The 12,940-nt window shown below is 43.1% G+C and overlaps 1 pseudogene; it reads left to right on the top strand.

Annotated features, from left to right (window-relative positions):
• LOC144682424 (stromelysin-1-like) overlaps positions 1-10,406 on the top strand; it is a 131,448-nt pseudogene extending 121,042 nt beyond the window's left edge.
• The last annotated feature ends 2,534 nt before the right edge of the window (positions 10,407-12,940 follow it).

Here is a 12,940-nt window from a genome sequence, read left to right as displayed (position 1 = left end):
AGTCTGTTTCTCTCTCCACAAGTACTGTCAACCCTGCTGAGTTTTTCCAGCATTTTCTGCTTTTATTTCAGATTTTCAGCATCCGCAGAATTTTGCTTTTATCTTAATGTTAAGGGAATCTTTGGAGTCTTACAAATAGGCGCAATTGATAGAAACTTGCGTTTGGTGCTTAATTCAATCTGGGGGCAAGGTCAAGTTTTCGGGTGAGGCAGCTTCCAGCTCAATGGTTTTAAGCTAGTGAAAAATATTTTAAAAAGTTAATTTGGATTGGATGAAATTTGCGTTTCAAATGTCTTGATCTTTGCATTGGTTTAGTCAATTTCAAGCAAATTATGCTGAAAAAAATAATGCCGCAGAGTGGAAAATCCCAACCAAGATGTTTACAACCTTGCTATACACAGAAATTCTTCCCCCATAATGACAAAATAAAGCATATTGAGCTCATTCCTGATAACGTACTGGCGGCTGAGGATTCCAGCCATCAGCACATATGTAGAAAATTATCCCATCAAGTCAGGATACCCACTGATGCAATTTTGTTCATTATTTTATAGGTTCTACATGAGTGCACGGTCTTCACAGGCAATCCCAGTTCGAAACACTTGGCCAAGTATCACATCAAATATTGATGCTGCTATAAATTACCACAGGAGAGGCCAAAGAAAAACTTATGTTTTTTTTTTACAGGTCACACCTTTCCTATTTATTTTTAGTAATAAAACTATTATCATGTTAGTAATAGCATATTGACTCTGAAGCATTAGGAGATCTTGTGGCTCATAGGTAGCACCTCTGCCTCTCGAGCCAGGGGCTCTGGGTTTAAATCCCACTCCAGTTCCTGTTTGCTATGGATGGAGCGTTCATGACGCAGATCAACAGGTTGATAATTGGCCTACTAACCCTCCCAAAACTTCCCCATCAGTCCCCAAAGGGGGAATAAAGTGGATGGCAAGTTATGAAACAAATCTATTGCATAATGCTCATCATACACCAGACGTGATTGATTTGAATTTTTATACAGATTTTCTTTTCAAATCAAGCATAATACATGGGTCAAACTTTGATGGAGTATACACTGTTAGACTTTTACCTTCACTGTTCAGTTTAAATATAATTTGCGTTGTAACTTGCTGGAAGTGATAGCTAATAACAGTGTGGCACAGGCAATAGGCATCTGGGATCTTGGTGAAATTTAAAATGCTTTACATCAAGAAGGTGAATTAATACAGGCAGAAGTGAGACTCAACAATTTAAATTTTTCATTTTCTGAGCTTGAGAGATTGATTAGCATTGCATTAACAATTATCACATTGTTAAAAGGGTGCTTACACTGTGAATTATGAGCCCTAAATTTCTGCAATTAGTTTAATGGTCAATTAACATGTAAAACCAGCAAGCTCTTAAAATAATGGGGAGTTTAAGGTTGAGATGTCATTTATGTGAAACACAAGGCAAATTCTGGAGACTCATAATCATACCGTATAACTTAATCCCCTTAGCTTGCTGATCGATTTGTCCATTAATAAATGCATATATCTTCAACTCAGTGTATTTATTTGAGGAGGATTTGGACAATAGCATTTACTCATAATTCAAAGTTGTTTAGTTAAAATGATTTGATGATTCACATTTTTAAACACTAAATTCCCATGTTGCTGTATTATCTCTATTAGCTATATATGTTAGATTTATATATCCAACTGTAGTTGCGGCACAGAACATATGTGAACAAGTTAAGCAATTGCAATGAGAATGAAATTCAAACTAGACCATTTTGATAATTTGATGATTAAAGGCATATCTTTAAGGATTTTAAACAAAGTTAAGAACCGTTACTTATATTTCGTACATCCATATAAAATCAATATAGAAACATAGGAATTCTTAGGTGAAAAACACCACAATCCACCTGGTTTGCCAGAGGATGCTATGATGGTCCATAGTGGATAGATTTAAAGGCAGAGAATTATGGTGATGAGGGGAGCTGGAATCTGAGTATTGGATTGGTCTGGACTGGTGGTACGCCAGGTGCCCCTTTCTTCCTCTTCCTTTTCCTGCTTAAAGGCCCGGTGACAAAACTCATTTACTCAAGTGGAGGATGCAGCAGACCATCACCAACTTGAAGACACGCTCCGGAGAGCATTAGATTGCTCTACCGAGCAGCCCTGGCAATGGAACCATGATAGGTCACTGATAGCCTGCTCTATGATGCTCCTGATTGCTGTTATCCTCATACAGTCAGGTGGCAAGGGGAGTCATGAGCCAGACAGGTATCCCTTGTCACCCAGCATCCAGACTCTTGTTCTTTGTGGTAGCCTAATAATGGCAGGTATACTTGACTGTCACAGCATTAATACATCATGGTTGCTGTCAGGATAGCTGACATTCACCAAGAGGATCTTCTGGTCACAGTCGCACCACAGTGAAATGTTAATGGGTTGGTGGCCCTTGTGATTATGGAACATTTCTCCGCTAACTTGAGGTATCTGCAGAGCCACTTGCATGCAGTCAAATATACCCTGCATCATTAAGAATCCCACCAGGAAAATGGGGTCGAGGCCAGCCCTGACTTTTTTTGATGTGGAAGTGGAAGTGACTAGAAGCATCTGGTGGACATTTTTGCAGTTTTGTGTTTCAGTGGCGCTGGCATCAGTGATACTACACAGCCAAATTTTGCAGCCCATAGGTTCAAATTCACCTCTCTCCCTGGCATGTTACGATTCCCACATACCATGTCTCAAATTAATATATCCCAAGATGTTATTTTCTGAATGAAATCTAATTTACATTTGAATGAATGGATACTAATTTCCTCCATCATCTACCTAGAAGTCTGTTCCATGGATTGATCACTCACTCATGTCGATACGATAAATGGTGCAGACATAAATTAAAAGATTGGCATCTAACCATCTCCACGTAAATAGGCAATGACTGAAGGTGGCACAGAATGACCTGTTGGTTTATTTTCCTATTCCTTCAGGAAAGTTATTGAACCTGCCCTTATTATCTTCCCGTAACCACTCTATTTTTCTTGACATTTTCCTTTTTCTCCTCTGCTTCATCTCGAAATCTCTCTCCTCTGTAATCTTTCAGCTTCTCACTATGTTCACAATACTAAAGTTTCACTGCGGCTTTGTACGGTGGGTCAGTGGTTTCACTAGACCGATATTGATGGACGCACTGTCATCTTGAGTTAATTCTTAGAACTTGCAACATTATCACGATTATCCTTCCAGTCATGTTGTTCAAGCTATGAGAGGATGTTCCTCCTCATCGTTGGTCATTAAATGAGTTATTCCAATTTTGTTAGCACAGTCTATATGTGTGTGTCAGCGCTGAAATCAAATCAATCAAAGTGCATGAGTATTGCAATTCTATACAAAATTGAAGGCTCTGCTCATACATAAAACTGAGTGATAGGTTTGGTCAATCATTTTGTGATTATTTTTTAAACTAAAATGCTGTTTACCTTGCAGGATCTCAGTACTGGCTTTTCAGTGGGACTGTTCTGAGCTCAGGGTTCCCAAAGCCCATCTCTGATTTTGGCTTTCCAAGCAGTGTTACTAGAATAGATGCCGCAATGCGAGTAGGACACAGTTCAATAATGTTCTTTGTTGGAGATCAGTTCTGAATGTATGTACTTTCATAAACATTTCTATCTTTCACCAATTTGCTGATGCTTTTGTTATGTGTTTGCCATGGAGATCATGACATACTGTACCATGTATTTTCTTATTTAGTTATAATACACAAAGAAATCAACTGATCATTGGCCCAAGATTGATCAGAACTGTCTTTAAACAAGTTTCTAACGTGGATGCAGCCATTGACTATCATGGTAAGTGTCCACTTGATGGAGAAAGGTACCTTTGTAGTTTAATAACAGCAGTAAAATTGAAATAATAAAGATGTACCAGTTGGATTTAAAAGAATTGCTTTTTAATCCAGAAGTTCTTAACTAAATGGATCTCTTTACATTAAGAATATAAGGACTGTTTGTGGCAGAAAGCGCATATCTGTAAGAACAGGGATTACAGAATCCGGCATAGAAGGCGGATTAAATATTTATCACTGGAAAATCAGCAATGTCACAAATCAGGGGATCCGACAGCCATTTCTCTGATCTGTGCTTTGATAAAGCAAGACTCCATTCTAGTGGCAGAACCTCACCAAACTGGCCCCATCAAGTCACCTTACGAGGGCATCATTTTCTCTACTGTCCGTAAGAATTAACTTTTTAGAATACAAAAGATTATTTGATACCAGTCCATAGTATAAAATCTGTGCAATTAGCATGGCTTTCCTGTCTGTCACAATCCAAAGCATCCACATTTTTGTGTCTCACTCCAAAGAGGTATAAAGGAACAAAGGGACTCTTCAATAATGCACAATACGAAAGCCCAAGGGTATCATTTTAACCTCACCCAAAAAATGGGTGACTGGTAGGAACGGTTTCAACACCGGTTTTACCTCCCATCGGATTTTACATTCCATTGATTTTAGTAAAAGGTAAAATCTGGTAGGGTATAACCTTTGCTGCTTGTCTCACTTGTTTTCCACCAGGCAGCATAGATTAAAATTACCCCCAGCATCTTTTGACAGATGAAAACTCTAACCCTTGACTTAACCACAACTAGATTTTACAAGCTTAAGAAAAATACATTTATATTTCAGCAGAAGGATAATTATGTTTCACCGAGTCTAAGAGCATAGAAAATAGGAGCAGGAGTAGACCATACGAGCCCTCGAGCGTAGTCCATCATTTAATACGATCATGGCTGATCTGCCTCAACTTCATTTCCCCATGGCTCCCCATGTCCATCGATTCTCTGAGAGACTAAAGATCTGTCTATCTTATGCTTAAATGTATTCAACAATGGAGCGTTGGTAGGATGGTGGCCGCCAAGGAGACCTTGGTCCAGAACGTCACTCCTGCACTGCTGCACAGGCTTAGCTCCATCGCTGATGCCACAGTTGGCCTCCAATAGCATATACGTGAGAGGGGTCCTGGGCAGCTCGATCTCACTCCAGCTACCCCTTCCCCTCACAGAGTCAGCCAGGGGCCCTTGGGCACCCATAGGGAGGAGGATCAGCAGATGCACACTCCAGGGACATCCACCCAGGTGACTCTGGGAGTGATTGGTCCATCTGAATCCCCTCTTCCTATAACCTCCACAGCTCCAGCTTCATAGGCTGAGGAGGGTGCCACTGGCACACAGCAGGACCCCGAAGCAGGCTGGGGCCCACCAAGTCTCGGCCCTCCAGAGGATGCCCACCAAAGTCATCGCAGACAGGGCGTCACAGTTAGCAGGTTGCCTCCACCTCCACTGTGGATGTCCGGGGAGCACCAAGACGTAGCAGCAGGGTTAGGAAAGCTAGGTAAAAGTAGTTGCACAGCCTGGGCAGGGGTGTTGATCACTTGTATATATTGTTCACTATGGTCAATAAACGCCTAAAAATGTCTCCCTGCCTGTGGCTCTTTGTTCTGATGTGCAGTGTTCTTGTCACTCAGATGTGAAACCTTTCTGCACAAGATAAAGGCAGGTGTCTCAGTCCAGGGCCTCTTCCCTGTTCTCTGTGCAGCCTTCAGCCCAAAGTGATGGTCCAGCCTCACTCCCTGGAAACATCACTGATGCCTGCACCTCAGCAGTGCTAGTCGTTGCTGCCAGAATGTAGTGAGCAGGTGCTACAGGGTTCCTTCATTCTCTCTGTGTGCTCTCAGCACCTTTAAAGTGGGGCTGGCCTCCATCACACCAGCATCTGCGACCAGTGATGCTGTGCACCAGCTCCTGAAGGGCTGAGGTGCTGAAGGAGGACATGGCATCAGATGCATCTAAAGTTTCATGGCTGCATCTCTGAGATGGCCCTGACCATGGAGCGCAAGTGAGCTATCCTCGGCCAGACAGGAGTCAGACATTCTCGGAGGCTATGTGAAGATTTATGGAGTGTCCTCACTGCATGTTGTCATCATCCTCCTGTGACCGAGTGACTACTAGGGCCTCCACGGAATCTCCATGACAGGAGCATTCTCACACAGCGTATTGGCGCTGCTATAAGCCAGACTAGCATCAAACTTTCACAACTGCGATGTGAGGATCTATGGAAACACCTCCATGCATGTCGTCATCATCCTCCACAAATCTGGCAGCTAGGAGAGCCTACCGAGCACGCCTGCTTCGTCTAGCCAGCGCAAGAGCCTCACCCCTGTCATCATCACCACCAAGGACCCCCTCACCCTCATCCCCATCGGCGTCCTCCTCATCCGAGGAGAGTTCCAGCTCCTCCATCTCCTCCTCAGCCAGCTCATCTCCCCAGAGGTGGCGTCTATAGACCCTAGGTGTTGCTAGGTGCCGAGAAGCCATAGCTTGCTATCGCTCCTGGGCAGTGTGTGCAGGAGCCCCTGCTGCCCCTTCTTCATGAGGTTGCTGCACCTGCATTTGCACAGCCAGGAGCCTCAGTTGCTCTCTCCTCAGTCTCCTAAGGTCTCTGTAGACCATCATGCATACCTATGCTAGGTCACCAGGATTCCTGATCCTGAAGTGGTCCTCTTGCAGCATGAAAGAGAGAGAGAGATGTGGTTATCATGGCTGTACTTAGCACCTTTCCTGGTCCTGTGAGACCACCCTTTAATGCTTCCCAGAGAGTGCTGGTCACCCCTCGGATGGCCAGAGATGATTGCGCTTCATGGCTGCCCTGTGAGCCTGCAACATGAGGGACACTGGTCCAAACCGGGATGCTGAGATTGCAAGGGGCTGTGAGCGTCTCCAGCAGTGACTGCTACATGGCCAGTGTTGGCGAGGAAATTGTACAACGTGTGCGGTCCAACTGCTTCATGGTCCAATAAAGTGGTGGCGAACTCAAAGTCTGTGCCGGGGGGGGGGTTGGGGTGCTGGTTTGGGGGTGTAGTGGGGTAAGGTATGGAGTGCTTGGTGGACCTTTGATGCCTCTACGTTCCTTGCATGGGCGGGCAGGCTAGGAGCCTGACCCCAATCATATCACTGTGGCTGCACCTGATCTGTCTCAGCTGCAGACGCATTTGTCAGTTTATACAGGCATCCCTACTGCGTGGCCACTCCCCTCGCTTACCCTGTCCCCCGCTTCGATTGCCTGTGCATGGGATGCAGTGCCAGGACAGCCCTTGACCCCCCACTCCTCCACCGACAACGGTCGCCTCCAAAGCTGGCCAGCACTTGCCCCCAGACACCACCCCGCCCCCTGCACAGCATTCACCTCCGGGGCCAGGCATCAGTTGTCCATGCCCCCTGGTGCACCTGAGGCCTGTAAACAACAGGCGAGGTGTGGAGAACACTACTGTTCACTCATCTCAGTTCCCCCACAGTGAAGGCCGCCAAGTGCATGTCGCCTGCATGCTGTTGTGAAATGCATCGGCGTGCTTTCCCACTGACATGGACGGACGATACGGTGGGGCTCCAAGAGCCTGGTGGGATGGCCTTTTCATTATTTACTGATGTATTACAATTAGTTCCCCGCCGACTGATGGTGGGAAATGTGGCCCACCGTTGGTGGGCTGAGCGGACAATCGCGACCTGCCTTCACACCGTCGTGGTGTGTCGCGCCATATTTTCCAAGCATGCCACTTATCACGCCTGCCGCCAGCGGGCTCGGAAAATCCCGCCCCATGTGCATGTGCTTAATTTGTTGTTCAATTAATAAATGTTTAATTTAGTTTTTTATAAAAACCATGAGACTCGGTGGTCTTATTCCTACTGAATTCAAAGTCTGCATCTTGAAGCTACAAATTGCAAAAATGGGTTATGACAGTTGTTTCAAGTTTTCCTCTGGGATTTGAACAACTCAGTCTTTACCATCGGCTGTGTCACCGCACCAGCCTGTATGAGGATTAAAGTGCCTAATGTTCCTGTCCTGATTATACTGTATTTTTTGACTTACTGTAAGCTGCACCATGGGAGATTGACTAGTATAATAATCAAAAGTGGCACATATCGTGTTTGTTGTATAATTACACTTCCTGCTTGTACTTCAGAGAGCTGTATAAATCAAAATTGTCCGGAGCTTCAACTCAATGGGTTTATAATATTGTCTGAACACGTTTGCTTCAAAACTTTTCTCGCGTTTAGCAACAATGTGTAGAATTCAATTTGCTGAAATTTTTATACATGCAAGAATGGCTAATAGGTGTTGACAACAAAACTTGTAGGGCTCTCTGTCTTCATGTTGATTCAGGTTCAGATCTTAAAGTATAACTGTAACTGTTGGTCCAAGGGTGGTATCTAATATGCTGCTTATCCAGACTGGGTGCAGTCCCAGCAGTGGCCATCACACTCACAGTTGCGCTGTTGGGACCGTAGAGCTCTCAGCCCTCCAATTGGCTGGCAGTTGCTGGAGGTGGAATATTATCCCTCAAAGGACAGAAGCCCCGATGGCAGCTCATTAGCTGCTATCGTCCCACAGAATCTAGCCAGGGTTCACCAAAAGACTGATGCAAAGTTGCCCCGAATTTCCAATCTGTTGTCAGGGCCACCACTGCTCCAACAAAATTCAACACATTTTTAAAAATTCATTCAGGGGATGTGAGCATTTATTGCCCATCCCTAATTGCCCTTGAGCGTTATTGGAGCCGCACTCATCCAGACAAGTGGAGAGACTTCCATCACACTCCTGACTAGTGCCTTGTAGATGGTGGATAGGCTTTGGAGAGCTAGTTAGGAGGTGAGGCCCAGGTTGACCCAAATTTTGCAGTCTCAAGATCATCGGACACCAAAGGTACCCCTCTTTAATTCCCCCCCTCACAACCCTGACTAACCCCCAGTTCAACCTGACCCAAATACCCCCCATCACACTCATACCCACCTGCCACCCTATTCACCTACTACCCTCTCCACCTATTCCCCTACCTACCTGCCCCCTGCCACCATACCCACCTACCATCTCACCCACCTGCCACCCTACTCACTTAACCATTTACCTCACCCATTTACCCACCCTACCATCCTAACCATTCATTCATTCGCCCATTCAGTAACATTCACACGGGACAGCCAATGCCACAAAAATGAGACAGGTCCAGTCTTCCTCTTGACGCTACAGCATTCCGACAGAGCTCTTGGATGGACACTGAACTGCACATTTCTGAAGAGGCCGGGCTCGGAAGACCCAGCCAGAAATGCAGAGCAGTGGTTGGGAGGGCAGAAGTAGGAACAGAGTGGCAATCCAATGATAATTTCCATTCTGCAGAAGATCCGGGCCATTTTATTCATATGTAAACCCCAAAATTAAGAGTCTCCAGTCTTTTCATACTCAATTTGCATTGTCTTCAATTCTCTGATGATCCAGGGAATAAGTAAATTAGTTGAAAATAACATATGTAAGAGGGCAACCCTACGAGTGTAGAATTCCCTCACTGGTGCTCAGAAGCACAAATATGAACCCAATCATTTGATTCTGAAATGCAAGTGCTAAATCTGAGCCAAGACTGTCACTTGCCCACACAAATACTATTTAGTAATTTCTGTGAAAATTATTTTTCCTTTCAACATGGTAATAGCAGAAATCATTCGAGGGACAGGAAAAAATCTCTATCTCTGTAACCCTGATTACACATATGACTAAGAATAGTAATACAGATACAACATTAACTGTCCAACTTTTAAAGTCAAGAAAATGTGATTCAAAAAAACTAAGGGTAGAATAGGGGCATTAATCTGAGATTGCAGTAACCGGTGCCCTCCTTGCTGAATTTTATAGGATCACTGGAAAAGCTACAGACTTAAAATGTGACACATTGACATCCTATAGGAGCATCTCCAATGCCCTCCTGCCCCATTCTGTCAGGACTTTGAGTCTACCCATAATTAGAGTGGGAAAAGGGAGTGCAGGTCAATGACAAGTGGACTCATTCCCTAATTCCTCCTGTGCAAGGAATTTTAAAATACATTACTTTGTCTCCTGGGCCCATACTATTCCTTGACCTGACAATGATGGTAGTACCCACTTGCACCATTCTCTTAGAATAACAGTTTCAAACCTTACCCCAACCCTTTCTGGGCTAGGAATGAAGGAAATCCCAACATCAGGAATCCCTGTTCCTTATTCTAGCTCTGCTCTCTCAGCATCATTGATCTTGTATGAAGCAACCAGATGTTCTGCCCATTATAAGGCCAACACTAAACTCCTAGAGTCAGCTGGGACCTGGCATCTGTCTGTTTCCAAGATGTTCTCCTGGTGTCCTGCCAGAGTTACAACATGAATCTGACAGAACTCACGAGGAAATGTGGTTCCCATGTTTTAAGCAAATAAAAATGAACTTCTTTTTTCAATCGACAGGAAATTACTACCTCACAAATGGACCTAATGTGTACCAATACAGGAAAGCTAATTTAATAAGTCATCTCAAACCAGCAGCATGGATGAATTGTACCTAAATAAATGCGCTTTGCTAACACACCACTGTGTACTCCAACTCTTGGAGAACATTGCTCACAGAGGATGACCAGGTTATCTTAGATGTAAGACAAAATTAGCTATTCGATGAAGCTTAATCATTAACTCTTTCACAATTCAGTTGCTGCTTTTTAATTTGAAACTGATCAATCAGTTGATTTATTTGCTCAATCTATTGCATAATTTGTAACAAGATAATGTTAATATGACATTTAAATTTAAAAATTACTTCAGCATATATTGGCCTATGAATATACTCTTTTGTGCAGTAAATGTTTGTGTGTCGTTTCTTACATATCTACATTGAAAGTAGATCAGAATATTCATGGTATTTAAGACAAAATATTTCTTTCTGCTAACCCATAAATTCAATTTATTCATGTCAAAAATTATGATTTCAATATATCCTGTTGAAAATAAAGAACAATTAAAGAACACTGGTTGTCATTGCTCTATGTATCAACACTAAATTTAATCTGAACTGACACTGATTTTTACCACAATAAATCATAGGAAAGAAGTTAGGAAACACTGTCACACAGAAGGTGGTTAAAGTGCAGAACTCTCTCCTGAAATAAGCAGTAGAGGTCAGCTCCATTCCATTGCCTATTGAGAAGTGGAATGGCCTACTCCTGCTCCTTTGTCCTCACATTAAATTATTTAAAATATCATATATTCTTAATAAGAATTACTTCAGGTAATGATTCTATTCGGACTAAATGATAAACTTTTCTGGACCGGTTAGAAAGAATTTGATAAGCTGATGAGAAAGATTGTGGTTTTTGGATGGAGAAGGACAGTTTGATCCAGGAAGAGAGATACAGTGGGAGGAGAAACTAATTTATTGAAAAGAATATGTGTAAAAAGCCAAGCATGAAGTTATTTGTGAGTTAACATTTTGCAGTTGCCATCTTATACTGAAGCAGGAGGTGTGACATCCTGGCTCAGCTTTCAATCCCCATATCTGTGTTAGTAGCAAAATAACAGTCTTCTATTGCAATAATATAGCCCACATCTCTATAAATCTCCATTTCTACTTCTGAAACCTTAGCTGTGTTAACTCCTGGTGCTAATATTCTTGCAGATAGGATAAATATAGCACTGGCGGAGCACATAAATAAATAATGCAGGGGTGGAATAAATCAAAATTTTAAATAGCATGGAAAAAAACAATTTATAAGTGTCATAGAGCTTAAAAGGGAGTGACAACTTAGAGGCAAAAGCATCTATTGCTGACAAAACAGAGGGGACAGCAATCAACCAAAGAAAGCCTCAAATATTGTACATAAAATATATGTAAATATATAAATATAAAGTAGATGTAAATAGATATAAATCCTGCTAACTGGCTTTATGTGGCACCTGTAATAGAAACTTAGCTGCAAGTTGGGTGAATATTTCAAGATATAGCTCTGAAATTTCTCTAGAGGCCCTTTTGGAAGCACCTAGTATGGGCAGAACTTCTGTCTACCCCAGGAATTCTGGCTTGACTTCATCCCAAATTTTGGAGATGTGTAAGTGCATATCTTTGGAGAGGGGCCAGCCAGTGTAAATTGGAGGGTGGGCTAAGGAGGCAGGAGGAATACGGCTGCTGGATCTAATGTTAAATTTGCTGGCTTTCTGATGAATCACAGATCAATTAATTTACTTTGGAAATCTTCCCTTTGTAAATCCATTGGGCCTACTTCTGACAGGACCAGATTGTGGGAAGCTGCTGCATGCAGGAAATATTATGATGGAAAACAATGGAGATAGAATGAAGGCCAATTCCAATATATGACATCACCTCAGAGAGATCCACATGAAAAGGGCAAAGGCAAGAAAAACCCTGTCCTACAGTTGTAGTTTGAAACTAATAAGAGTGAAGACCCAGAGTAACTTCTCACTGCCCAGATTCTACGATTTATTCACCCCCAAAAGAAGAAACATGGGGGAGAATTTTAAAGAGAAGAATTAAAGAGGAAGAAATATATTTAAAGAAGGATGGAAGGTTGTATCAGGGGTGGCCATGTAAGGTCTAAAATATACACCGTGTGAATTGGACTTGGGGAAATAGGTTCTAGCCACTTTGCAGAAGTCTGCTGTTCCATTAACCAAAGTTGTGTTAAAAGCCTTTGGAATTCCACTGTCAATTGGGTGCCTGTGGTAACCTTGCTGGATTGTCTATCTAAATTTAAAATCTAATCGGCAAGTGGGGGCAGGGCCTGCTCGCTGAAGCGCAAAATGACACGAGTGACGTCGGGCATGCGTCCCAATGTCACCGCGCATCATTCAGATTTTCAGTTCGGCGGGTGCACAGCCAAGTCGGCTGCATGCCTGCCGAACTGTCAAAGGCCTATTAAGGCCATTTAACAATAAATTAAATCATTGGCCTGAGCTGCCCGTCCAACCTTAAGGTTGGGGGGCAAGCGAAGAGCCCAGGCGGCCTTCGCATTTTTCATGGAACCTCATCCACGGGCGGGATGAGGTTTCATGAACATTTTTAAAGTGTTGGGAAATTTTTTACTAACTTTAA

Source organism: Cetorhinus maximus, chromosome 7 (genome assembly GCF_964194155.1).
Source record: "Cetorhinus maximus chromosome 7, sCetMax3.hap1.1, whole genome shotgun sequence".
Classification (NCBI taxonomy): domain Eukaryota; kingdom Metazoa; phylum Chordata; class Chondrichthyes; order Lamniformes; family Cetorhinidae; genus Cetorhinus; species Cetorhinus maximus.
Note: the sequence above shows the minus strand (reverse complement) of the source record. Positions and strands in the feature narration are given on the sequence as shown.